We start from the raw sequence: 27,204 nt of genomic DNA, 5'->3' as shown, positions 1-27,204 counted from the left end.
ACACTTACTGGCCACTTTTTTGGGTACACCATGCCAGTAGGGGATTGGACCCCCTTTTGCCTTCAGAACTGCCTTAATTCTTCATGGCATTCGTTTAACAAGCAAACATTCCTCAGAGACTTTGGTCCATATTAACATGACAGCATCACACAGTTGCTGCAGATTTGTCGGCTGTACATCCATGATGTGAATCTCCTGTTTCACCACGTCCCAAAGGTGCTCTGATGGATTAAGATCTGGTGACTGTGGAGGCCATTGGAGTCCAGTGAACTCACAGTCATGTTCAAGAAACTCGTTTGAGATGATTTGAGCTTTGTGAAATGGTGCATTATCCTGCAGGAAGTAGCCATCAGGAGATGGGTACACTGTGGTAACAAAGGGATGGACATGCTCAGCAACAAGACTCAGGTAGGCTGTCAGGTTTAAACGATGCTCATTTGATACTAAGAGGTCCAAAGTGTGCCGAGAAAATATCCCCCAAACCATTACACCACCAGCAGCAGCCTGAACCGTTGATACAAGGCAGGATGGATCCATGCTTTCATGTTGTTTACGCCTAATTCTGACCCTTCCATCTGAATGTTGCAGCTGAAACTGACTCATCAGACCAACATTTCCAGTCTTGTATTGTCCAGTTGTGAGCCTGTGTGAATTGTAGCCTCAGTTTCCTGTTCTTAGCTGACAGGTGTGGTCTTCTGCTGCTGCTGCCCATCTGTTTCAAAGTTCGACATGTTGTGTGTTCAGGGATGGTATTCTGCACACCTTGGTCGTAACGAGAGGTTATTTGAGTTACGGTTGCCTTTCTGTCATTTCGAACCATTCTCCTCTGACCTCAACAAGGCATTTTTGTACACACAACCGCCGCTCACTGGATATTTTCTCTTATTCGGACCTTTCTCTTTAAACCCTAGAGATTGTTGTACGTTAAAATCCCAGTAGGGGTACTCAGACCAGCTTGTCTGGCACCAACAACCATGCCATGTTCAAAGTCAATTAAATGCATTGAGTTGCTGCATTGTGATTCGCTGATTAGCTATTTGTGTTAACAATCAATTAAACAGGGGTACCTAATAAGGTGGCCGGTGAGTGTATATGACCTATATCTCATGGTATTTACATTCATAAAAATGTTTTCTTGTTATGTATATGAAAATATAATCTGGGCAAAGTTAATGAAATAAAAGGTAAATCAAAGAGGAAGAGAAGTTACAGGGCTTCCAAATTATATATTTAAAAAAACACCTCAAAACTGAACAAACGACACAAAACAATTGTTAGGGTTATTACTTATTAAAAAATCTACTTACAGTAACATTTACTGAACCTGGTATGTACTATAAAAAAATGTACACAAAAAAACTATATATCTTCAGTACTGCAAGTGCAAGTTGTTATTTTTTATCCCTGGAAATACATGACAGGGACAAAGTTGTGCCATGCTCCTGTAATGGCAGCCCTTACTGCTGTTGTGATAGATGGAAGACAATCCCCCACAGTGACATTTAAAGGGCACTGAACACTCAATCAATACCAGATCAATAATCCCCCCATCCCCTGCTGTCAGCTATAGTCACCATGCACTACCTATGGACAGAGAGAGGGCTTGGGTCTTAACTTTATGAGGATCAGTTGTCCTCCAAAGGACAGAAAGATGAGACAAATCAGGCTTGCTCTTTCTTTCGACCCTTGTTTTTGCTTTCCTTTATGTATTTCCTAAATTTCTTTCTTTCTTCTTTCCCCTTTTTTTTACTTATTGAACCACTGTTACTCACTCACACAGAGCGATCAATAGTAAAGGTATATACTGGAGCAATAACAATGCCTCTTTAGTGAGGTTAAGGATCAACTAATAGTCCTGTCAAAACCTCCATCTGAAGATGACCTTGACAAAGGAAAAGATAAAATTGGTCGGCTTGAAATAGAAGAAGAAAAAAAGTAACAGTGGTAAATATAACAGCCTCACAAAAGAAGCAGATTCAGCACTCTGAGCTCAGATTCTTACCAGAGACAGAACAGCAGTGAAAGCAGCTTCCTTTCAATTGGCTGTGTTAATGGAGAGAACACAGACCTGCAGCAACAGTTTAATACATATATATGCAGCAACAGTATATATATATATATATATATATATATATACACACACACACACACACACACACACACACACAGGGTCTCATTTGTGGGGGGATACATAGGATTTCCCCTTCTGGTTTGTATTTCCCTACCTCTGCTGAATAATTTTTATCCCCTGTGGGGACAAAATGTATCCCCCCCTCTGAGTGATCTACTTCAATAGTGATGCGACTTGTCACAAAATGCACGGTTCAGATCGATCCGTAGTTTTGTTAGGGTTAAATTAATTAGAAAATGCATTACTTTGGCTCTGATCAGGCTGCCTCTCTATGGTTGTAGGTAATCGCCAGGCTAGAGTCTTGCTTAATGTCCCGGCCACGGCAGTGTGTGATTGGTCACAAGTCGTGAATAATAGCCTATCAACACTCACGAGACATTTGCTCCGGTGAACAGCGGGTAAAAAAAACACACCCCCGCCCTCTGTTTTTTATACAAATCGCACCCTGTATATAAATATATATATACATACATATGTGTTCTTTCGATCCAAACCAGATTTAATATCAGCATTATTCAACACAATTGTTCACCAATACAAGTTAATTTGCCAGTGTATGTGTATAAATGTGCACCAGGGGCGGGAATATCAATACCTAAAGAATCAATACTACCAATACAAGGCCTAGATCATGTTCTGGTCACATGACCCCATTTTTACACCATGCTTCTTGCTGAACTCACGTATAAAAATATGTTGTTCACTATAAAAAACTGTAAAATAATAAAGTATTAACCTACTTAGTAATATATTCAAAATGTATTCATAAGTAGCTTATTAATGATGCATTCACCCCATTAATTGTTCTTTGTGGCGATTTTAATATTCACCCCAACAATGTTAATGCAACTAACTTTTTAAATATGGCCACTTCTTTTAACTTCAAACAACTTGTCAAAGGGCAAACCCATAACCGTGGTCATACACTGGACTTGGTTTTTACCCTGGGTGTCAGCATTTCCTCTGTGGAATTGGTGGACATGACCATATCTGACCACAGATGTATTGTTTTTAGCTGCGATTCGCCTGTTACTCATGCCGCCTCACCAAGCTCCGTGTGTTCTCGCATCTTTAATGAACAAAGTGTTTCAAAGTTTTGCGCATTCTTTCAGAGCCAAAGCAAACACCTGTCTGATTCCAACACCAACAATCTGGTCAATCACTTCAATCATATCTGCTTGTCGTCACTAAATATTACTGCTCCTCTAAAGGTTAGGCCTACGTCTAAAGCTAGTAAGCAACCCTGGATAAATGACAGCATTCGCAGCCTAAAAAGGGAATGCAGGAAAGCAGAGCGCAGATGGAAAAAATCCAATCTCCAAGACCATTACCTCAGTCTGAAGGATTTATTAATTAAATACAATAACATTTTTAAGGATGCGAGAACACACTATTTTTCTGAACTCATTACTACACATAAACACAATCCCAGGTTTCTGTTTAAGACTGTGGATCAGCTGGAAGTAATGATGACTGTGAATTGTTTTAAATCTTATTTTACAAATAAGGTGGTGTCAATCAGAGCCTCTATTACCCCCGCGGCCTCTTACTCAGAGGTTCCTCACCAGCAACAAGAGAGTTTTAACCAGTTTTATCTCATCGACTTGTCTGAGCTTTTAAAAACAGTATCACAAATGAGAGTGTCCTCCAGCCCATTTGATGTAATACCTACAAAGTTTTTACTGAAAGTAATAGATTCTGTTGGGCCCCATTTGATCTCTGTTTTCAAAAGCTCCCTATCTACTGGTTGTGTCCCTGATTATTTTAAAACGGCTTGCGTGAACCCACTTTTAAAGAAACCTGGTTTAGATCCCTCCCTCCCACATAATTTTAGACCAATTTCAAAACTGCCTTTTATTGCAAAGATTCTAGATTCTATTTTATATTAATCTGTATTTTAGTCTTTTCAATGTTTTCATGCTCTTATCTTGTTTTTTTGTATTATTCTTTACACTTGTTAAAGCACTTTTTAACTTGTTTTTGAAAAGTGCTCGACAAATAAGGATTATTATTATTATTATTATTATTATTAATCATGACATATGGCTGTCTCCTACAACAGAATATTAATGACTTTTAATAATAAAAAGTATCTGCTTCAATCTCAGTTATTCTCGCCCTGGATTTATTTGGTATGAGATTGTTCTCAAATGTTGTGTCCCCAGCTCTAAAATGCATAGCTATTCCATAGCCTCATACACACAGTCACATGCTCAAACACACACAACAAAAGCTGAATGCCAGTGTTACATTGTTAGGAAGTGATAAAAGGTAAGAGCGTGGGTTGAAGCTGAAGGTCAGACATCAGCAGTCCAAAAATAGTACAGCCTGATGCTATAGATAGCTTTGGCATGATGTTCACTAACAGAATGTGGGGGCTTTAATGACCACATATGGCATCTCCCATGCATGGGGCAGAATCAACCGAGATGCAGTCTATTACTAGATGTCCAAAAGAGTCTGACTGCATTTAAGTCAATGGAGATGTTCTCCCAAGAAAAATGTCATAAATGTCAGAAAATACACAATTACATAGTTACAGTACGTACAAGTGATAAAGACCTGGCCAATGGAATTATGAGGCTTGTTGCTGGGAACAAATGAGGAAACAGTATGATGTCATAGAGTAATAGATAAAACATCAGACCTTGATGTGGGAGACCGCTGTCTCCTACCAACAGTCAACATTTTAACCATGATCACGATCGTTCCTTAAAGTAAAGAGTAGTTATAATTTCATCCATAACAATGGATGAAATTATTTCCCCTAACCTCAAGGTCACTAATTTTGACCATAATCTTTCACTAATCAAGCCATTTTTGTTGTTACAACTAACCAAACATTAACCATAGCAGTGTCAGCTCAGAAAATAATAGGGTCATCTGATTGGAAAACACAACTATGTGTTGTTCTAGAGGTCAGTCATTTAATTTGGAGGAATTGTTGAGACAATGGAAAAGACCTCTTTCTTTCTAAAAATGCTAAATTAAAGAATAATGTGAGGACACACATTTCTGGCAATACACTAGGAAAGGCAGGAAAAAAGTAGAGTTGCACCATCCCACCCTACCAGTGAGATTCTAATCACCTGCGCTCACAATAAAGTTTGTTATTGAAATTCTGTCCATCCATCCAAGATGTAGCCCTTATTATAGATTATTAAACGTCAATACAATTTGCAATTGCAGGTGCAGGTTTAATAAGCAACCTTAACAAGACATGAACTGAATATAAGCCTCAATAAATGTTGCTCAGTTTCATTTAATGTTAATGGTTTTTAAATGAAATGTATGTAACCAACTATATCAGTGATCTAAAGAGAAAGTAAAAGAGAAAGTGAGTGGGTGAGACAGAAAGTGAGGGTGACCAGCTAAAATTAAGACCTGACTTTATATATGGTTTACCAAAGGGAAATGCCTTTGCCTTTGGGATGAAAGTAGTGAATGGGATTGGCCATGATCATCGCAGCCACTGACACGGACGATAATGTATTTTTTCTGTTCAAGTATCCAGACAAGAAATACCTTATATTTAGATTTAAATATATGCCTTCAGAGAATTGCTCAGTGGGTGTGGAAGTTTTTAAAGGAGGCCGATTAAACCTGGCTGGTGACTGTCTTTACTGGCTCTTCATGTAGGCCTTCATTTCAGCCTCTGTCTGAAACAAGCTGAGATGCTCCTCCCCCTCAAAGCCCACTGTCTTCTGATTGGCCAAGACCTGAAGCAGGACCAGGCTGTTGTTGTCGCTGAGCGGTACAGACAAACATTGCTGTGTATAGCAAATGACCATATATGGAATACCAGCTCCTTCTAACTCCCTATGTCATAGAAAGGAGCCATTGGTAGAAAATGCTGTTGAAAACAAAGCGTTCAGAACAGGAGGAAATCTGAGGTTTTTGCACACAGGGATTTCTTTTAAATACTTTAACCTTTGAAGCTGTGGTCATGTTTAACATGAACATCCAACATTGTAAGATGTCCTTTAATAATAATTTTACAAAACGTTTCACAACACCAATTCATGTAAACAAGTAACAAAAAAATACTCATCAGCATTCCTGGCAGCAAAATAAAATTTGAAATGGGAGGCAGCCATTTTAAATGTCTCCCTCTACATTTCAATTAAAGAACCATCTTCTTCTCCAGAAACACACTGGCCTGTACTTTCACTGCAGTATACTGGCGATAAAGGGCAATATCTCCCCAACAGTGTAAGTTCTCCCATTTCCTTTGCTCCTTAGGGGCAAGTCTTGCCACTCGACAGCCATCTTGGCAACGCCACCGGGCAGCTATTTCGGACTAACAAGACCAGGCTCCTATCGGAATGAATGGGGAGAGATCCAGAACTGCACTTTTACTGGTCACTGGGACATAAAAACTACATGACTAGAATCAGCAGTAAAATCTGATGAAAATCGCTGGAAAAGTCGACTTTGCCTCAAAATAAGGTTTAAAAATTTTTCCCAACCAGTTATGTTTCTAATGCGCATGCCTAGTAGAAGTGATACATGCGCAGTAGACCCCTCACGTCAGTGGAACCACACGATTGGCTGAAATATGTTTCCCGCCTCGGCTATTAAAAGAAGACGATTGGCTTTCTAGCGGGGGGAGGGGCGGGACAACCGCCATCTTTAGCGTTATGCGCTTCCCCTATAGAGTTGTATTTAGGATTCTTAAAATGTCTCCTCTATATAACGTCTCTGACTCCACAGAGCGGGGTGCGTTGATCTTGATGTGGGTGTGTTATGCTTGGGCCACACTCCGTAGCAGTGCGTGTGCATTGCAGAACATATTGCTTTTCATTTTGGCAGCAATGTGAAACAGGTTATAGCAGCCACACAGCCCGCGTGAGCACAGGCACATCATTTAGAGATTCGGTGTCTCGTCTATTTTTGCCACGTAACATGTGAGGTTCTCAGCAAAAACAGACAGTGTAAATGATCAGTTGACATTATACCAGTAACATTACATTACATCTTTCACTAGTTTCAATGCCTATATTAGATTTTAACTTTCTCTCTTTCAGATTAAAAGTGCTCTGGCATTTTTTAGGACCGAATCCCTTCATTTTGTTTTGTATTTGTCAATGGCAAACTCAGTGTAGGAAGATAGTGCTGGCAGTAGCAGCACTGCAGCAGCAATGCTGTCACACACATGTGAGCAGCTGCAGTTCAGTTAGGTAGCCATCATGCAGATTAGGTCGAGGCAGGCAGACTGGCCCAAGCACTATATTCTGCCACCACTGGTCAGCTTTGAATGCTGCAGTCTTCGCCGACATCTGGTGAACCACCTATAATATTATATTAAAAATATATGACAAAAACGTCTGTATGTGCATTTTGAATTTGCACAAATGAGAACTCTCAAGCAATAAAACAGTATTGTATATACAGTATACTCATGTTTTGCTGAAACAGCCTAACTTGGTCTGGTATGACCAGTAGCTTATGATGGCTAAGGTAGCTAGTGAATGTGAGTTATATACTACAGTCTTGTTTTAAGAAATTATATACTATAATGGAATAGTGAACATATTTTCAAGATGTTGAAGTGACTTCTGTCAGTTCATTATTTTTAATACTCTTTTGCCTTTTCAGTCTCATTACCTCTAGCTTTGCACATACTACCACTGGTCTTTCCTGCATCGTTGAAATTGAGTCTCCTATTTCGCCATCAGGAACTGCCCACTACAAAAACATCTAAAGCTGGTGGCTCCTGGCAACAAGAGCAATTAGAGGGCAAGTGCCTTTCTCAAGAGTACCAAATGTGTGGACAGAGCATTTACAGAAATAAAAGTTTCAAACAAACAACTTTTAAGTTGCAAGTTCACAACCCCCAGGAGGTTCCTCTGGACTAATCAACAAACAGGAAGCTGCTCCTTCCTGACCTTTCAATTTCCTTTACTGCTGTCATGCTCTCTCCATTAGTTAACTCAAAATTTTGTAGCACAGAATCTTTTCTTACCACCTTACCCATTACTTTAGCATCTACTGACATTTAAATATCTTCTTGAAAGAAATGATTCATATGACAGCGCTGCACCTGCTGCACCCCTAAAATAGTCACAATGCCACTAAGGCAGGTATTCTAAGTCTTAATTACACTATCTGCCTGTGGCACCCAGGCTCATTAAGCTTTTTACTGCTCTCGTTATGTGGGGACCTGGCAGCAGTGAGCCCATGTCCTCTTTACACTTCAAACTGTGGTTTCAAAATCAGGCACGCAGGAAATTAGCTTTTGATTTCAAGCCCAGTAAAAAAAAAAAAAAGTCTATTTGTAGTTTAGAGTGTGACTGAGAAGAGATCATATTAGGTTTGACAGGAATCAAAAAGTGCAAGCAGGGAAAGGCTGTGTTAATTATTGCTACTGTGACAAAGATTGAGAAAGCAACACCGAATGAAAAGAATTGTGTGTAACTGTTTGATTTAAAGCATAAAACCAGTGTTTTCTGTGTGAAGTGCATTCCTGAGAGAGTATTTTCACGCTCGTAACTTGTGCTGCTAGGCGCAGAGTAGAAGTAATGCTGCAAGGTTTTGTCTCCCACTGGGGCTGCAATCAACGTGCGCTTTAAGTTTTAGCCTCCCTGGAAGGACACATACTGAACTAGTGTACTGTGTTAAGGGATGACATGCATTTTAAATGTTTAACTCCCAAAAAACACATCAAATCGCAGAATTTCATTGGAAAATGAATTAACTGCCATCATCTTTTAGCTCGAGATACAAGTATGTAATGATTCTTTGGCTTCGATTGTAATCCCACAAACATAAAACTCATTCCAACTTCAATATCCAATAAGAGCTGACCACTTCACCAGTAGGAAATCATCTACATAATTGATCTGATGCTATTTAGACTTCTTGCCCTTTCCTAAACATTTTTATTTATACTCATCTCTTCCTGGTTCTATCTATGGGGTGTATATTTCATCTTGCCCAAGCTAGGTCCTAAAATAATGCATACTAAAAAAAAAAAAAAGAGAGAGAGAGAGAAGTTGAGCAAAAACATTAGTTCTCTTTTGGAAACACAGGTAGAATCAAGCCTGGATAAATCAATGGCTATTTGACAAAATCAGAACAGACAACAGCACTATGAATGGAAAAACTCGAACTGCCACAACCTATATGTTTCTAAAGTAAAACTGCAGTGCTGTGTGAAACCTTTGTCTTGAACCCTGCATGTACACTGAAAGTAAACATATAACTTTACTGTCATTGATTTTGAACCCTTTTGAAATTCACAATGAAGCATCTGCATCAGCAGCCATCGATCTCAGCTGACAAGTGATGAAGTAGTTGTTGCCAAGGAAACATTGGTTGATAGTGATATCTGGCAGCCTCTTCTCTCATCAGACAAACCCATCCAGAACATCCACTTTCCTGATTGGTGTCCTGATCCTCCCCACTGTGCTGCACTGCACTGCACATATTGTGCATTCAGTCAGCTTTGAATTGAACAGAAGGGTGACTGGAAAACTCTGGACAAGGAAACTGAATCTTCAGTGCTTTAACAACATGTGACGTGCCCCTGAGCAAGGGACAAGCTATTGCTTGTTGTGGAGAAGGTTAGAAAAGGAAAAGAGAAAAAGACAAAGCTTTCTTCTGCAAGAGATATCAATAATGTCCGCTTCTGCAAGACATCTCGCATCTCCAGTGGCGCTGCTTGGTTGCCAACAGTGGAGGATGTTTGCAGGATCTTGCAGTAAAGGATAACTAGTGCTCAGTAAGCAGTTCCTAGTTAAATAGGTGTTCCAATAAAGCCTTAGTTTAACAACCAGACTCACTCGTTTAAATACATTATTGTTAGATGGAAAATACCAGTGATTTATGGGAACTGGCATTCACCAACTTGTCACATTTGTATTTAAACTTTTTTCTTAGAATGACATTAACATGTTCCATGTCCAAGGCTGTCAAGCAATTTAAGTACTGTACTTACAGTCTGACAAAAACCTGCTTGATTTAAGCATTAGAATGCCTCAAGGCCCATTCTCAAGGCAAGACTTTGCAGTGAAACCAATGTATTTCAATAGAACTGCCATAAATGGTGGATTTGCTAGTGAGGGCAAGGTAAATTTGTGGAAATCTTGGTGAACTTTGACACACATATTTGTTTGTCTTTTGAAAATTGGCCAATAGCAAACCATCTTGACAGTGCTGACCTTTGAGGAAACGGAAAGCCCGGAATTTAGGTAGCTATTCTGGCTTTTTATACACTGGATTTTGTCCTCTTCAATAACTCTTTATTGAATGATCTTCTGAATAATATTTTTGTTTAAATTGTATGCTGACAGTTCTCTCCTACTGCTTCACAGCACCATCTTGGAATTCTTAGCTTTACAGCAATTGCATTACAGCTTCAATATATGAATTTTAGGTCCCCTAATATGACTTCTAAATGTCTTATGTTTTCAACTGCTGATGCACAACTTGAGTTGTAATTTTGTGAATGAAACTTTTATATTTATATATATACTTTATATACTGTAGTAATTTTGTGCTGCTAATTATAAACAAACACTCAAATCTCATAAACGTGAGAACAAAACATTTCCCTTTACAAGCTGCTATTACACATCTGCATTTCAGTCTGACTGAAATACATGTTCCTGTAGTCTTACAAGTGTCATGTCTGCAGCCACTTGCCTCTATACACAAACTGCCTAATTACGTTTTTTTGCGGTTAATACCCTAAAGCACCTTTCCATTTATATGGATATCCATCAGTGCTGCTGCTTTCTCTCTCCAGTCTCCAGCTGCTACTTCGCTCTGCACACTGCACTAATCAGATTTCCTGTAAAGCCGCTGTGAAAATGATTGGGAGCAACTGTAATGAGTGCCTCTGTTTGTTAACTGCTGTTTTAATTTGTGAGCCTCGTACAGTACAGTGCAGAATAATAATACATTTTGCTTGTGTATTCAGCAACAGAGGGAGAGGTTTTGTCTAGCTACACCAGACAGAATGAGAATATATAATTGTAATACTTTGCAGTGGGCACATTGTAGCTGCCAAAGGTGTGCTTATGATTTAAGTGTGTTCGAAACTGATGATAGAATTTTTATTTTTTTTCAAAAATGCTAAAAGCCTAGCTCTTGCTTGCTTTTGATATTCTTCACTCTGGTTTATTTACCACACAATCAGTGCAAACAGGTACCTGGTCAAGCAAAATTAAACTTCACACTCACCTGGATATGAAGCAGTAACAGCGTGAGAGGCACATGTGTGAGTGTGAAACTCGCCATGCTCATTTGCATGTGTACGTGAGTGAGAGTAAAGGAATATTGAATGGATGCATACATATCAGGGAGACTGAGTGTCACTGTGCGTGTCTGTGTGTAAGTGTGATGATGACGAGATACAGAGACAAGTCAGCTGTGATGTTGTGCAGGGCTTGTCCTGTTTGTCAAACACAAGGTAGCAGACATAAACCTAAAGTGACAGCTTGCTGATGCACAGCACAGGCTCCGTCTGTGACACACGCTCTCCATCAGCCTACCGTTGTATTCATCTTCCTGTTTCTCGGTCTTGCTCTTGATGATACACATATAATGAGACACACTCACTCCCCCCACCTGTCTCTCTCACTCTCGCTCTCTCAGATACAGAGACACACATTTTCTAATTTCTCTGATCTGTCCTATCCTGCAGATGTGACAGTGGTGATTGTGTCGCGTTGCCTGAGCGGAATTGGCTGATGACAGGGCGGCGATACAGCGAGCCACGGCAGCAGGCTTTGCTTCGCACAGTTCAAACATAGTGACAAAACAACATGATTATCCGTCATTCTGCGGTTGTCAACACTGACACAAACAGGCTGCAACAGCCCATCTCCTTTGACTACAAAACAAACAGGGTCTGTGTATATAAATGCCTCTCCAAGGATTACTGAGATGGTTTGTAATTTTCCTCTGGGCAACACAACTGGATGGAGAACAATATCACCTACATCAACACAACTACACACTTGCACAAGTGTGTGGGTCACAGTGGTCATTTTAAAGTGGCAGTAAAAAAGTTTACAAGTTTCTCGCTTACCTGTTGTAAGTGTCTAGCCATGCAGATAGTTTTGATTTTGGCTGCCCAGATTTTAATCTGTTTCTGAGGTTCCACAATACCACTCAGATAAATAGAATTTCATTTGTTGTGATTAAGACACTGAAAAAATGACATTTGCAAAACCCTCTCTTTCCAGAAATAATGTTCTGGGTCCAAACGTTGTTTCTGGAGGGTAAACATAATGAATATACTGTATAGTATGTAAAGCTACAAACTAAGCAAATGCTGTTCCCAGGGGTGGACTGGCACAATAATTCACAATAATTTGACTCCATCCCAGGCCACCAGGGCTCTCTGCTGTGTAAGAAGTAGATGCGGTAAAACGGATCTAAATTTAGCGTTGTGAAACAAACAGCAGTAGATCCGTGCTAACTACAGCTGGCGGCCTGCCATGCATCTTGCTCTGTGTTGGTTTTGTCAGTTCCAAAACAAAGTGGAGGTCTCTCTGTGACTCAGGCCTTTACGATGCTGACTGTGTTTCCACCTGAAGTCGATCGGATTCTCGTTTAGCCTGACGGGCTTCAGCACATAAACTTTATTGTTGTTTATGTTGGAGGTTGTTGTTGGAGTCGTGTTATGGTGTTAGCGGACTGCATTTTGTTAGCTGCTGTGTTGTCACTGTTGATACCTTCAAATAAGAATAGTGGTATGGGCTGATATTTGGGTCAGTAGAATCTGTATTTGAGTAATTTAGATCCGAATTTGAATTTGCCCAACTTATATAATTGCATTAATAAAACAGCAAAATTTTAAATTGAATGAATTAGTCTGAAACTGAATTCCAATAAACTTGAAACTGAATGCAATATTATGAAATTGAATTCAGTTAACCCTAACCCTAACCCTCTGTGGATGATGAAGACTCGTCTTATAAAGAAGAGAAAACAGTTCTCCCGTCAATGCGTGAAGCGCAGCTAAACTGCCCCAAACTCCCTTAAAAATATCACAGACTTCTGTGAGTTGTTGAGTTAGGGAAAATATATAAACGTTGTGAAACGCTGTCTACTATAAAATTGTTATTATTGACCCCCCTGTAAATTTGGCAAATGTAGGCTAATGCATGACGTTATTCTTTTCTTTGTAGTCTCAGTTTGTCCCAGCGTGTGTCAGTACCGGCGTGTAAACTGCTCCGTCACTAAACAGCAGATCAGGACTTGATTTCAGTGGAATTTTCTGTTGCTGCACCAGAAACATTCATTAAAAGATTTAGGCTATTTTTGAAAGCAGTATTTATTTTATTGTTGTGACTTTTAATTAGCACATGCCTAAAACAATCACAAATTTAATTTAAAAACTGATAGCTTAATAAGATGAAATCTGTAATTTTGTCATTCATAATCCGAATAGATGATTATTCGTTTCAATAATCAATAGATTAATTGTTAGGTGCAGCCCTAGTCCCATTTAGAGGAAAATAGATGATAAAGCAGGGTATGCTTTTGGTTGCAATACTACCTTCATGTGAATAAGAAGGACATTACATAATAGTTAAACATCATACTTAACATTCTCAATATTAGCAGGTGATACTAAATTGCACATCCTGAATATGTGCACAGTTGCACTTGAGTATACATCTCAGATTTGTAAATATACATTGTAAATATATTTTTCAAAAATATATTTACAAGGTAAATCTTTCTATCTATGTATCTATGTATCTATGTATCTATCTATCTATCTCATAGGTATATGCCATTTAGTATTCAGCATGGTGAAGCATGACAATGGGCACCATTCTCAGGTTTGGATCTCCTGTGTTTCAGCACGTTTTCTGCTTATGTTCAAGACTTTCTGCACATTCAAAATCTATCCCATATATCTGTGTTATAGCCTATGTTACATATCTGTCAACATTGGGATTTGAAAATAAGGAAAAGCGAGTCAGTTATACGCTTGTTTTTCGCTGCATGAGAAAATTGATGTGTGGCATTAGAGCGTGTGAAAAGTGTCAGTTGCATGAGTCTCACACTCAGTGCGTGAGAGCTGGCACCTCTGGCTTAGCCTTGTATAAGCAAATAAACTGCATGAACTTATTGTACCGTTAGCAAGCAAGCTAACCAAGCTAACAAGCCAGCTAGTTTGGAGAGCTATTGTAACCATGATTACAACTGACTAATATTAGCACGCACCAAAGTACTCCCTTTATTTGTGTTTCAAAATAAATTGTTCAGATGCCACCAAACACTGCAGTTTCCCAATTCAAAGTTTGGTTGTTTTTACTAATATTTCTTCAGGCAAAGTGGTCTGAGACCACTGTCCTTTACAGAAACACACTGATTCACATTCAACTGTCCAGTAGGATTCTGCTTTCAGTGCCTTGCTCTAGTGCCTTTGAACAACAATCATCAAGGAGGCAAGAATGCTGCTCTCTCACCCATACTTTTGTCTCTTCCTGGGATTAAATTAGAAAGGCTTAAAATCACTGCTGCTTCATGTCCCCTTCATATCCCCTCTGAGAAATGCAAATTCTGCAAACTACTTTAATAGCTTGTGTGTCCCTTTAAACTATGCCAGGCACCATCTTCAATGTGAGCTTCAAGAGATGTCCTTCTCTTTTAAATGTGCAGTAAAAGAAGCTGATTTTTATTATGAAATAAATGGCTGCATGCTGCTCAATAAGCACAGTAGTTAGCACAGTGACTCATAGAAATAAGCATAACTTGGATTTGATCCCAAGCCACTGTCTATGGAGTGGGCAACTTGTTTTTCTCAAGTCTAATCACGCAGATATCAACCTATCCAGGGTATTCCCTTTGAGTGGATGCAATCCTCCACAACCATGATAAGAACAAATGACAGAATGCAATGGCCACATAAATCACACAAAAGTCCCAATAATATCACCAAAACTGATATTAAAAAACTTGTTGAACTTTTGAAGGATACACACTCAGTGCTGTCTATGGAAAGAAATACCTCACTAATTGCTTGAGTCTCTTTAAATGTATCCCATGTATACGTTGGCGACACCATTCTCTGCAGTGTGTTATTCCACTGTATCTGACAGTGTTGCACGCTCCTCTGCTGTGCTCCGCAGTGTGTAATCCCTGGTAAACTCTGTGGTAATGTAATTTTTGATAGGATCGTTAGCTAATGTTCCACTGAGGATTTCACTGAAGTAACACAGCTCCACCAGTACAGTGAAGCATAACCAGACAGATGGCTGGGATTTTCACAAACCACATGAGCTCTTACATAGCCCCCAAATGCACAAAGACACACCAAGAATACAGAAATGTATCACCCAGTAGCAAGTTAAGCAGCTCTTTAGAAGTCAGGTTGATTGGACATTCATTAAGCATTTCTAAAGTCAAGGGAACCACAATAGATAGAAAAGAATAAAATAAATTGGTATGTTTCCAGTCCAAACTCCTCATGGAACCTAATTCTTTTAACTAAATAGGTTCATTTGAGAGTTTGAAGACATAAATAATTTTCTTTTCTACCCAATTTGCATTAATAGACTGGACACTTTATGCAAATGTGAGCAGTGAATGTGAAGTGCCTCTGACTCGAAACCCATCACACTGCTACCACAATGCAAAATTAACAGAAAGCTTGCAAATGACATCCTTCTTTGGCACTGGTCAAAATATACAATTAGACTCCGGTCTAGAGGCTGAAGCAACTAGATGCATCTAACTCTTTCTTAGATGACCCCAGAGACCTCAGAGATACATAGTGGTTTAAACATTCTCCTGCAGCATACTGTACATTCAAGTGATGGACCAGGAATCATTTTAGATCAGGAATAGAAAACGGGTTGAGCTTTGTAAAAAATTGCTATACTGTAATAAATGGGAAGTGCTTGCCTAACATTTTAATCAAATTTAAACATTTTCAACAATTTGTTGACGACTTGCTTTTCACCACAAAAAAGGATAAACAATTTTTAATGAGCTTTTGTATGACATAAGAAAAATATATCTTTCTTGTTGTACTAATAAGTAGAATCTTGCCTTTCAGTAATGCTATGCCTCTGGCAGTAATGTAAGGTTAGATTTCTGGAAGGAAAATATGCAAAAGAAACTTCACTTAAATTGAATTCATCTACAATACAAAAAGAAAAAAGAAGCAGCAACAAAACAGCTAGGACAAACCAGGAAAGCAAGAAGGCCTGCAGGCCAGCATTTATTAAAAAAAAGGTATGAACAAAATCTAATTGTGGATTTAACATTACTTTCAATTGTCTATCTGTCATAAGTTTAGAGTTAATTCTACTCTAAACTTATCTAAATCTTCTCCTGAATGTTTGCTAAAGGAATGATTGCATAAATGTTATCTGGCGTTTTAGCTGCTAGATCCAGAAAGTAAAGAAGAGTGAATACATCTTCTCAATTTAATTCTAAACCAAGGCTGGGATTTGTTGATCTAATGATTAGTCAGTCTACAGAAAATGAATTGGCAACTATTTTGATCATTGATTAATCAAATAATTTTTTAAAGCTGAAATTCAACATTCACTGATGCGAGTTTCCCAAATGGGATAATTTGCTGATTTTCTCTACAGTTTTACATATTTTCAAAATATAGAGTTTTGTATTGTTGAAATTTTAAAGCAATTAATTAACATAATAAAAAAATTTATCTGTGTTTCTTGAGCCACCTGGCGTTATTTCAACGCGTTGTTATCCCAGGTCATCACATCGGGTAAACGGTTGCAGTTTAGTAAGGTTGGTTTGGTTTAGGCAGAGCTGGGTTAGAGTTAAAAAAAAATCTACTGGTTTGAATGGACCACTGCGCACTTACTCAGCCCTTGTAAAGTCTGCTGGGTCATTTGGAGGAGCTGCAACTGTTCTGGCTGAGGCTGCCTGTGTATCTACTGGGTCTGTACTGGGTGTGTGCTCGTATTGCCTGAGGGTGGATGTGGATCAACTGTGCTTGTACTGGCTAACTGGCTGGAATCTGCTTGTACTGGCTGACAATCCATCACCTACTCTACTGACAAACTTAAGCACAGCCACTGTAAATTATAGATAACAATCCTGACAGATATTGATGTTGTCAGCTCCATTAGGACCTGTCAAACTGCCTCCCCCATGTTTCCTTTAATACATTTTCAAATGCAAAATACTGTTAATACTATGACTTGGCTGTAATAATAATAATAATCTTTATTTGTAGAGCACTTTTCAAAAACAAGTTACAAAGTGCTTTAACAAGTGTAAAGACAATAATACCCAAGAGACAATAATACAAAAACAATACAAGATAAAAGCATGAAAACATTGAAAAGACTAAAAAGACTTTTTACTGAGATATGTGCATACAAATAAAAAGATGTGCGCCTATGAGGAGTGCCATTAAATCCTTGGATTTAATGCTTCAGTGTCATTTTGTTCACGTGTCTAACGCGGTTATCTTTTCCGAGCTGCAGTTTATAAACATCTTTGACTGTCGGCATTTATCAAAAGTAATAAATAGTTGTATTTCACTCTAACATTGGTCTTGCAAATAAAGTAACTCTAACTTTTTAACTCAACATTGCCTTTGGGTTTCAGACAGGACACAAACCTCAATCTTCTGGGTGAGAGTTCTGTGTTTGTTTGACCCATCCGTCCACCCCAGCGTCCTCCATATATGGACTTCCTCACTCTTTTTAATTTGTCTCCTGTTGCAGATGGGTTTACTTGCAAACCAAAACATCCAGTGCGCGACAAAAGGCTGGTTATTTTTCTTGAAAGGAACTTGAAAGGAATTTGAGCTTTATTTAAAACAACATTTCATGGATATTTCTGGATGTCACCATCGAGTCTTACTGTAGATATATTTGTTTCCCACTGCAGGCCCAACAGCCCAGTATATTCACCAGCATTTTACTACAATACACCATTGCACAGTATCATGAATGTTGCACACTTACCAGTCGTCTAGTAAAGCTCCGAACACACTTCAAATCCTGACCTGATCTGCACTTTGTCACCGCCTAAGTCTCGTTGGTAGCTGTGAGTGATTGTAGGTGCTGTTCTCCTTCTAAGGCAAACTGTGTCAACTTCACAGAAAGCCGTTTTTAGCTGCAGTGTATACACACCTTGCATGGCAGCAGTTTTCATAGAGATGAAAAACATGTTCACTTTATTTGTGACATCGATGAAATTTGTGTAAGGGATGAGATGAGACACTTGACCCACGAGACGAGATTCGAGATTGGGTTCACTAAATCGAGACGACACGAAATTATAAAAATATTTTAAAAATCCATAACTCTAAATTATATGAAAATTTTGAGTATTAAACACTTAATCTCCTAGAATGGTAAATGAGAAACACAAAATTCCAGTGGCAGGTGACAATTCAAAATCTATAGCCTAACTGTAAAAGAATATAATGGAGAGCAGCTCTCAGGCATTCTGTGTTGCTAAAGGATCTGACTCTCCTGTAGCTCCTTTGTTTCAGCAGGTTTTCTGCTCATGTTCAAAACCTTCTGCACATTCAGAATCTCTCCCACAAATCTGTGTTCTCTGACACATCCAGAAAAAAGTCAGAATTTAATGAGAATCTCGTCATTTGATGAGAAGTCTACCTGCCCTATTCTCTGCTGTGCATTATTTGTTCACTGGTAGTAACGTTATCCCCTTCAGACCGACACAGTTTGGGACTTTTATGTTGCATGTGAAACTGAACGTAACTGAAACACTTTTGTTCAGGCAGAAATCTCACGACAAATCCACACACGTTAACCTCAGCAGCTCAGATAAAGTGCAGCTCACAGTCCCAAACAGAGCAAGGCTGGCTTCAGTTTTTAGATGTTTATGTTGCAAAACTCCACCAGCTACGTTACCACTCGTCTCAGCTGTTTGGACTCACAGCGCGAGCGGTGCGGTTGATAACACTCAGGGCTTATGAGTCTTACCAGTTATACATTTGTATTTCATTCAGTGAGAAAATTTATGTGTGGCTTGACATCATGTGAAAAATGCGTGAGTCTGGCGAGACAGCCTTTTACCTGACGAGAAATATCGTCACAGCTTAATCACGAGATCTCGTCACACCCCTAGTTATGTGAGATTAAAATAACAGCTAAAAGAAGTTGTTTTTAAAAATAACACTAGAAAGTTTTCATAGTGCTCAGCTGTAGAGTGTTGAAAGGTCTTACAATCACTTGCTGAAACTTGGCCCCTGGAGATGGCAGTGCAGTAAAAAGAAGAGCAACTCAGGACCCCACAACCACCTCCGCCTTATTAAAATGATAAATGGTTTGACAGCCACCTAGCTGCATATCTCATTTGTACTGCATAGAGTAGAGCTAACAGAAAATGTAGTCTTTCCCCAAAGCAGAGAAGGTTGTAAACAAGGCAGCTCCTGTTTTCTTTAATTTCTTTCATGATAATGTCCTAGGGTGATGACTTTGTTACAATGCCACGCCTTCAGGTTGCTCATAGCAGATATGCCATTACACCCTGTACACAATGTTTGATTTTCCTAATTAAATTACAGTATACATGCATATACACACACAGGAAAAAGCTTGAAAGCCACATGCCTGGGGTACACTGTCCCTCTTATACCACACACTACAGCAAGACACCATTATTAGGTAGCGAGTTGGTAGATAACAAATTATTCTCCATTATGGTGATGTGTTTCTTGACAATGGGCCATTAGTGGGGGACGGCATGTTGTTAAGAATTCATTGGCTGCCAGCTTTATTTGCTCAGGGGAGGCCTGAGTCATTCGTCATGAACGGGAAAAGTCTTTGCTGGACTCAAAAGGACTAAATGTCATTCAAGATACATGTTCAGCAAAAGAGTTTAAAATAATTTTTCCCATTTTTCCTATTTAATTAAATCAGGTGTCACAACTCACATGTCACAATTATTATCAATCAAATACAATATTCCAATATCAACCAAGTTAAGGGCCCTAACCCACCAAGCCAACAGTCCAGTGCCAGGTACCATCAGGCCGTTGTTGAGCCTCTGTTGCCAATCATCACCCATAGTTTTTCACGTTTTTTTTACGTTATGGTAGCTTTTTGGCCGACTGAGCAGGTTGATTTTTACCTATTAACAATCCTCTTTTTGTCTCTTTCTATTCTTTCCTTCCACAAAAGCAGAGAGTTGTGAAAACAGAAGGCTAAATTATAATTTTTTTTGTCTTTCTGTGAAGGTTCTAGCCGTGTGATCTGCGTGGCTTTATGACGGCATTGCCAGTCAGTAGGTCAACCACTTTGTTCCAGACTGAAGTAGCTCAACAACTATTGGATACTGAAGATTGATTTGAAGATTAAATTTGGTACAGATGTTCAGGGTGCCCAAAGAATAAATCCTAATAACTTTGGTCATACCAACTTTTCCTCTGGTGTCCCAGGGAGGGGCCCATTTGTGATTTTAAGTGAAATTGAAATTTCACTATTGGATGGATTATCAGGAAGGACGGATTGGTACTGACAGTGACATCCTCAGAAGATTCAATTTAATACATTTGGTGATTTTTCCTCTGGCACCATCATCAGGTCAAAATTGTAATTTGTCCAATACTTTGGTTTATGACCACATACCTGCAAAACTAATTACTTCCCAATGCACCACAGTGCATTGTGGTGCATTGGGAAGTACTTTGTGCTTGGTGCTAATTAGCAGATGTTAGCATACTAACACACTTGGTATTTAGCCCATTGATGCCACACCTGCAGATAGCTCTTACTAGTATTTATTGTCACTTGTAAATCTCTAACTGTTATTCCTCAAATGTAAGTCGCTGTCCATGAGAGGACGTAGAGTCTGTGTTTTACATTGATGATGCTAGGTGCTCAAACACACACATAACTCCCACTACGTTTTATGGTGCGCTTACTTTACCGCGGGGGTGTGGGGGTCTATTACTCTGTTGAACTGTATGTAAAGACTTCTGATGAAACGGCCGTCAGTAAAATGCATGTTGCAGACTGTATATACGGTGGCAGGTGAAAGTGCGATGCGTTTTCTGTCATCTGTTGCACATGTGCAGCACAGCAATTTTTGCAACTTTGAGCACAAAATTAAGATCTTTGTCAAAAAATATTTGGTGAACTATGTGGGTAATCAACATTGTAAGGAAATGATTTAGAAAAATATGAAATATCATAGAAATGTCAAAATACACTGGGGGGGGCTTTAAATAAGTATATAAGATATTTATGTAAATAAGTATAGCTATGTTAATGTTAGAATACAGCTGGGTTGTCGAGGTTAGCATGCTGTACATAGCTGCAAGTCAATATGGATTTCAATCACCACAGTTACACGTTAATTCTGTGGGAAACACTGTACTGTGCATTTACAGATGTTTCTAGTGGTTTCTCTTAAAGCTAATAAGCCGTTTTCTTCCATGCTGGCATTTCACAGAAAAATCACAGAAATGTAACACCGCTCCTTAGCAATCAGATCGCCAATCAGTGATCTCAAGTAGCCATGAATAGACAATATGAAAATAGGGGCCTGGTCTATGAAAGGGTAAGTTAGAAGACAATGAAATAAAAGCCTCCTATAGGTGTCCTTGCACATCTTGTAAAACTTCCCTATTTCAGAAGAGTAGACAACCTGCTTCACAGCGGTGAGATGTAGTAAAGAAACTGAGCATGAAACTGATTACAAAGTGAATCCAATACTAAAGCAGTGGGCAGCTACTGTCACTTCATTCGGTTCAGCCAACGGTGCTAGCAGAAGGCTCAGTGGGGAATTCTGGCAAAGAAAAATACCTCCTTAACTGTATTTTTCACCAACAAAATTTTATTTGTATTTCAAACATGCTTTGCTATATAAGTAGTGTACAATTGATGGTCACTAGCCAAGCCCTGTATACCATCATGCACTGCGCTGATATAAAAAACTGATTGTCCCACGGCAATGACGTAATTAACGGCGGCGAAATAACGATCAGAGTAGTGTCCGAAAGTGTTGTTTTAATAATGCTCACTATATAGTGCTCTGTCTACATAGGGGGTAGGGAGTAGTGAATGAGAGGGGATTTCGGACACAGCCTTAGTCTCACACAATAACCAACACTGCTCACTTGACTGAGGAATCAGACTGAGGAAAATCAGCAAAAACAAAAAGATTCCCACCCTGACTTAATACTAGGATGGAAACTGCAAACTCAACAGGAACCTCCAGGAGCATTCCAAGATCTAGAAAAGTCAAACGATTCAGAACCTTAAAGGATAGTATTCTGCACCGAAAAGAAAATGCTTGGCCAAAGCCAAAACCGAATAATACAGAACAGAAGAATACAGAACAGTATATTCACATTTTTACCATTTATTTTGCTTTTTTTTTTTTTAAACATTGAATAAATTAAATAGTCAAAATGTGCTTTTTACTCTGTGTTTCTCACAGGACTTGGAGAGACTATGGGTGGTGGGTCTGAGGCCCGAGAGGGTCCGGTATATTACATGTCTATTTACTTTTAATGGACACATGTAAACTGCGTTTTTTGCGTCTTTCTCTGACACTTTAAAATGCTTCCACACTGCTGTCAAATTTAATCTGTCTTTTGACTTGATAGGCTATTTTTGCTATTTTCAGCTGATTCATTTTGGTGGTTGAACATTCAGTGCATCCCTACAATATTCTGTAGTTTTCTTTTCAACAAATCCCATTTCAAGACCAAAACCTAAATTGTGTTAGTCCATCTCTCAATACTTTCTGACCCTACCTTCTGTGCCACTCAGCCCCATGCTCATTCTTCCTTCTGAAGACATAAATCTTTAAAAACACATCTGAAATATTTAATAAGTTAATTAATATCCCATAACAGCTGGTCAGTGCAGTTTTTGGCAAACATCACTCAAACAGGAGTAAATAGTGCATTTGTTGGAGATTATATTCAGCTTCACTTTTTGTGCTTTAGTAAGTTTTTACAGCAGGACGGCGGACATGGGAATAACTCAAAATAAACTCCACTACCCATGTTTATCATAATGAAGGAACATGTTACTCAGCGCACCAATGTGACTCATTAATGTGCTTTTAACAGTTTAAAACAATATTATCAATGTGATACAACATCTTATTATACAACACTGTGTTGTAAAATGATAAATAAATCTACCTTGTACCTATGGCACACAAGAGACTGAATGAACACCGGAAACATCAGCTGTCTGTGAACACCCAACCAAAACCAGAGAGAAAGAGAGAGTGAGTGCAAAGTCAAATAAATTAAATTAAATTATTTTTTAGGTTTTAGCTAAAGTTCCCTACCATCACATCAAAGTAAACCTGTAAGAAATGTCAAAATCATGTATTTCCTAAATGAACATGAAACATACATACAGGGAAATGACAAAAAACAGAGACCAAAATCTTTCAATCCCACCTCCTGTAGGCCGGATGGCATTCGAGTAATCAGTCCTTTGGATGAAGAAAGAGACAGGTCAAACGTGAAGGTAAAAGATGGGAGCCATAGTGTAAAGTATAAAACTGCTCAGGCGTCACATCCGCCCAGAGATATTATCCTGATGGATAACTCAATATCAGAACCTGACAAAGAGCTGCGAAGACAGGCCTGCACACACTTCTCCTTCCTACTTTTGAAAGGATGAAAGGCTTCTGCAAGCTCCTCCAAAGGTCTGAGGGGACATGATCCAGAATGACACAAACACACAAGCATGTTTTTTGTTGGCCTTAATCCCTGTGTCAAGCCTGAACCGTTATGTATTTTGTTGGCTTTTATTCAGCATTGCAAATACTCACTCAAGCAGCTCTATGGAAAATTAATATCACTATCAGTTGTTTAAACCATGGCTAAACTGGCTCTTTTTGTACATTTGTTAACCTTACCCAGAGGGGGTTACCTCGACAGCCTCTGTTGCTACAACACGCTAAAAAAAAAAGTCAGCAGCAAAGACTTCTGCCATTCTACGGGGCTACTCTGCTGGAGCTATGTAGCATTCAGTGCCCAAGGGCACATCAGTGGTGTCTGAAAACAGAAGGATTAACCTTTAGCATTTGTTATCTCCGCTGTTACATGATTTAAAATGTCAACATTCTAAAATCAACTATTCGCTAACCTCAATACTTCAAACAGTAAAGAAAAAATCTGGAATCTGTTACTAAACATGATCAACAGAGTTGCTGGAGTTTAAGTGATATGTATATTAACAGCAATGTACTGTAAATGGCTAAGTGCATAATGCATTAGTGCCACTCATAGTAACAGCTCTCCAGCCTGTTAAACTCTGCTGTCATCCACACCATTACTCTGTGAGTTATAGCTGAGTACAACTGCTTGATCCACAGTAAGACTTAATGGCAGTAAGCAAACAAACAAATTGGTACTACAGATGATATAATATTTTGCTTTTATATTTGTACTGTCCTCGTACTCTCTCTCATTTTCTACAACAAGGCAAACAACATGAGAGGTCAGAAGATCAAAAAGGTTGTAAACAAGCCAATAGTTTAGATTATCTGAAACAATTTTTAGCAGTTTGCAGTAAGACGCATCAACATCTCTATGTGACCAGTGTGGATGTTGATGGCTGTGCTCCCCAGACGACGAGCCAGCAGGCCTTGAAGTGGTAAAGTGATTTGTGCAATTTCTGTGGTCATTGTCCTCCTCTCGCTCTTCTCGCCTAATATATTTATCTATTCTGGCTGAAATGCCTCTTTCCTGATGATATATTTTCAGCTTCCATATATTCTCTTTTTATTTTATTTATGGTGCGGACAGTATGTTGTTTACCACATGCACATACAGTAGGTCTAATACTGAATTGGTCGCATAATGAAGCATATTCATGAAACTTATAGGAATCACCACTGCTTCATTTTAGGTTTAATGTAGTCCAATCTACTTAGAGCAGCAACTACATCAATCAGAGTTTACTTTCTTAAACTGACTTCCACTCAGTAACATGAATCATAAAAGGCAACTGACTGTTTACTGCACATTAAGTTTTCATATTGAAATATTTCTTTATGTTCTTTACAGCACTTATACACTATGGGCCAGATTTACTAACATCCCAAATAAAGAGTACGAATTTGCTAATTTCCGTCTCATGGAGAAAAGAAGTCAGATCGAAACGAAATTCACTTTATTGGTAGGAATGGTAACACAACAGTATTGCCAATGCTAAAGGAAAATAATAAAAACAATTTCATTGAATAAATAAAATAAAAATAATTGTATTTCTATATATTGGATATAGAATAATATTATCTAATATATTTAATTTTTCTACGTCTTCTTTCATCACGGCTGTGTCTCTTTCTCGTTACGATAACAGCAGCCATCTCTGCGCAACACTTGGCGGTTTGCACCTTCCTTTAAAACTTATTAAATACAGATGCTGTTGCACTCACGTGAAATTGCTTTCAGGCTTGGTAGATCACATTGCGTGTAGAAAATAAATGCATTTGCATGTTACCCTCCCATTACTCTGCAGAATAAAATTTAAATGCCCCAATTGCGTATTCATTAAGGCAAAATGAACAACAGGTGCTATCTAGCACTTTTGAAAGAGTAGATCAGCTTATGCATTAATTTGCTGGCAATGTCAAGTTTGCACATGTTTTTACTCATGCGAACCTTTAGTAAATCTGGCCCTATTTATGTATTTTAAATATACGTATAGCACAGCTTTCAGAATAATTAAATATGCAAAGTTACTTGAAAGTATATTCATCATCATCCTCTGCACCACAGGCAGCCAACATAATGAAGCTTGGACTGACTGTGTCAATGTTTATGGCTGGTTGAGTTGAGCAACACACTGGCTCTATTAAAAGTGGTGATCAGGTTCTGTATAATGTCATACCGTTTTTCAGTGAGGTGTTCCTAAGTTCTTATACATAGCACATTTTATTTAATTATCTGGTAGGAGTCACTGTGTTCATGTTTATGAGTCTGATCTGCCATTTCCTGTCAATGGACTTTGAGTACAATTGCCAAAATAAAAGCTGTGGTTTAACAAACCTGAATAATCAAGTTGTTCAAATGCACATATAGTATAAATGAGTGAGGATGCAGCAAATTTTGTCTGTCCTATCAGCCTCCTTCCTGTTCTGTTATCTGTTATCACAATCCCCATTACTGCTGAGATCCCAGTTGGAGGTTAACCACACAATCAGTAATGAATCTAGCAGCCACACACCTCAGCTGCAATCAAGTGCCTTCTGTCTAGCCATTAACTGTCAACTACATATGTCTTTTTCAAATTGAATGTAATGACCGGCAGGCACATGCCAGGAAAAGAGCACACAGGTAGTCTGGCTGTGAGTTCTGAATCTGTATCTTGTTTTCTCTAGTACGCCTGTGCAACATGCCCACACTGTAAGCAGAAAAATGGTTGTTTTTTATCCTGTAAGCAGCTTGTTGACGCACGCACAGGTGCACCAGATTATGAATAAACATTATCTCTACTGTTTGAGTTTTCCCCCCTGAACCTCTAGTTTCATCTAAAAAGAAAATCATATATTTTTCGGGATTATACAGCTCTAAGAAGTATGGAATGTGACAGTTCCTTAAAAGACGCTTGTACTTACACTTTTCTCTCTCAGCTGTTGCCTGCAGCTTGATCTGGTACCCAGAGACAGAGGTGAGAAAACAAGAGAAAGAAGAGATAGGACTAAGTGTATATGACACATTTCTTCCATCTGTACGGTGTATGCTGGCCTACATTTCATGCCAGGCAGCTCAGTGTTTTCTTTGCACTCTGGAGGCCCCATTTATATTTAATGCAAATCTGTGATAATTTAAGTATGCATGCAATCCCATGCTGAGTTCCCTGACAGGTTATTAATGCATGTAGTGAACAGCTGGCCTTTACTCTGTAATAAAGGTATTATTAATCAATAGGTGACCACCACACCTGGTGTTCTGTGATTATGATGTGTGTGTGTCTGCACACTTTTTGATACACATGGAAGATTTACAATGCCTCAAGAAAAACTAATGGAACAAAAAAGTAAAATACAATACACATTTTTATTTGAATTCCTATTGTACGTATACATTTACTGACATAATAACATGAAAAACACAATAAAATTTTCCATTGAACAACATGTACAAAAAAACTGGTCTC

At 38.7% G+C, this 27,204-nt stretch overlaps 1 protein-coding gene across 1 annotated transcript in view; it reads right to left on the bottom strand.

The window, feature by feature from the left end:
- The window catches only part of LOC119906188 (kelch domain-containing protein 8B-like), a 183,662-nt gene that overhangs the window by 72,362 nt on the left and 84,096 nt on the right, over positions 1-27,204 (bottom strand). The gene's annotated exons all lie outside the window — the stretch shown is intronic.

The sequence above is a fragment of the Micropterus salmoides genome, unplaced genomic scaffold (assembly GCF_014851395.1).
Source record: "Micropterus salmoides isolate LMB-PRFRI ecotype aquatic unplaced genomic scaffold, ASM1485139v1 Ms_hic_scaffold_16, whole genome shotgun sequence".
NCBI lineage: Eukaryota > Metazoa > Chordata > Actinopteri > Centrarchiformes > Centrarchidae > Micropterus > Micropterus salmoides.
The sequence above is the reverse complement of the archived record's forward strand: the minus strand, read 5'-3'. Positions and strand labels throughout refer to the sequence as shown.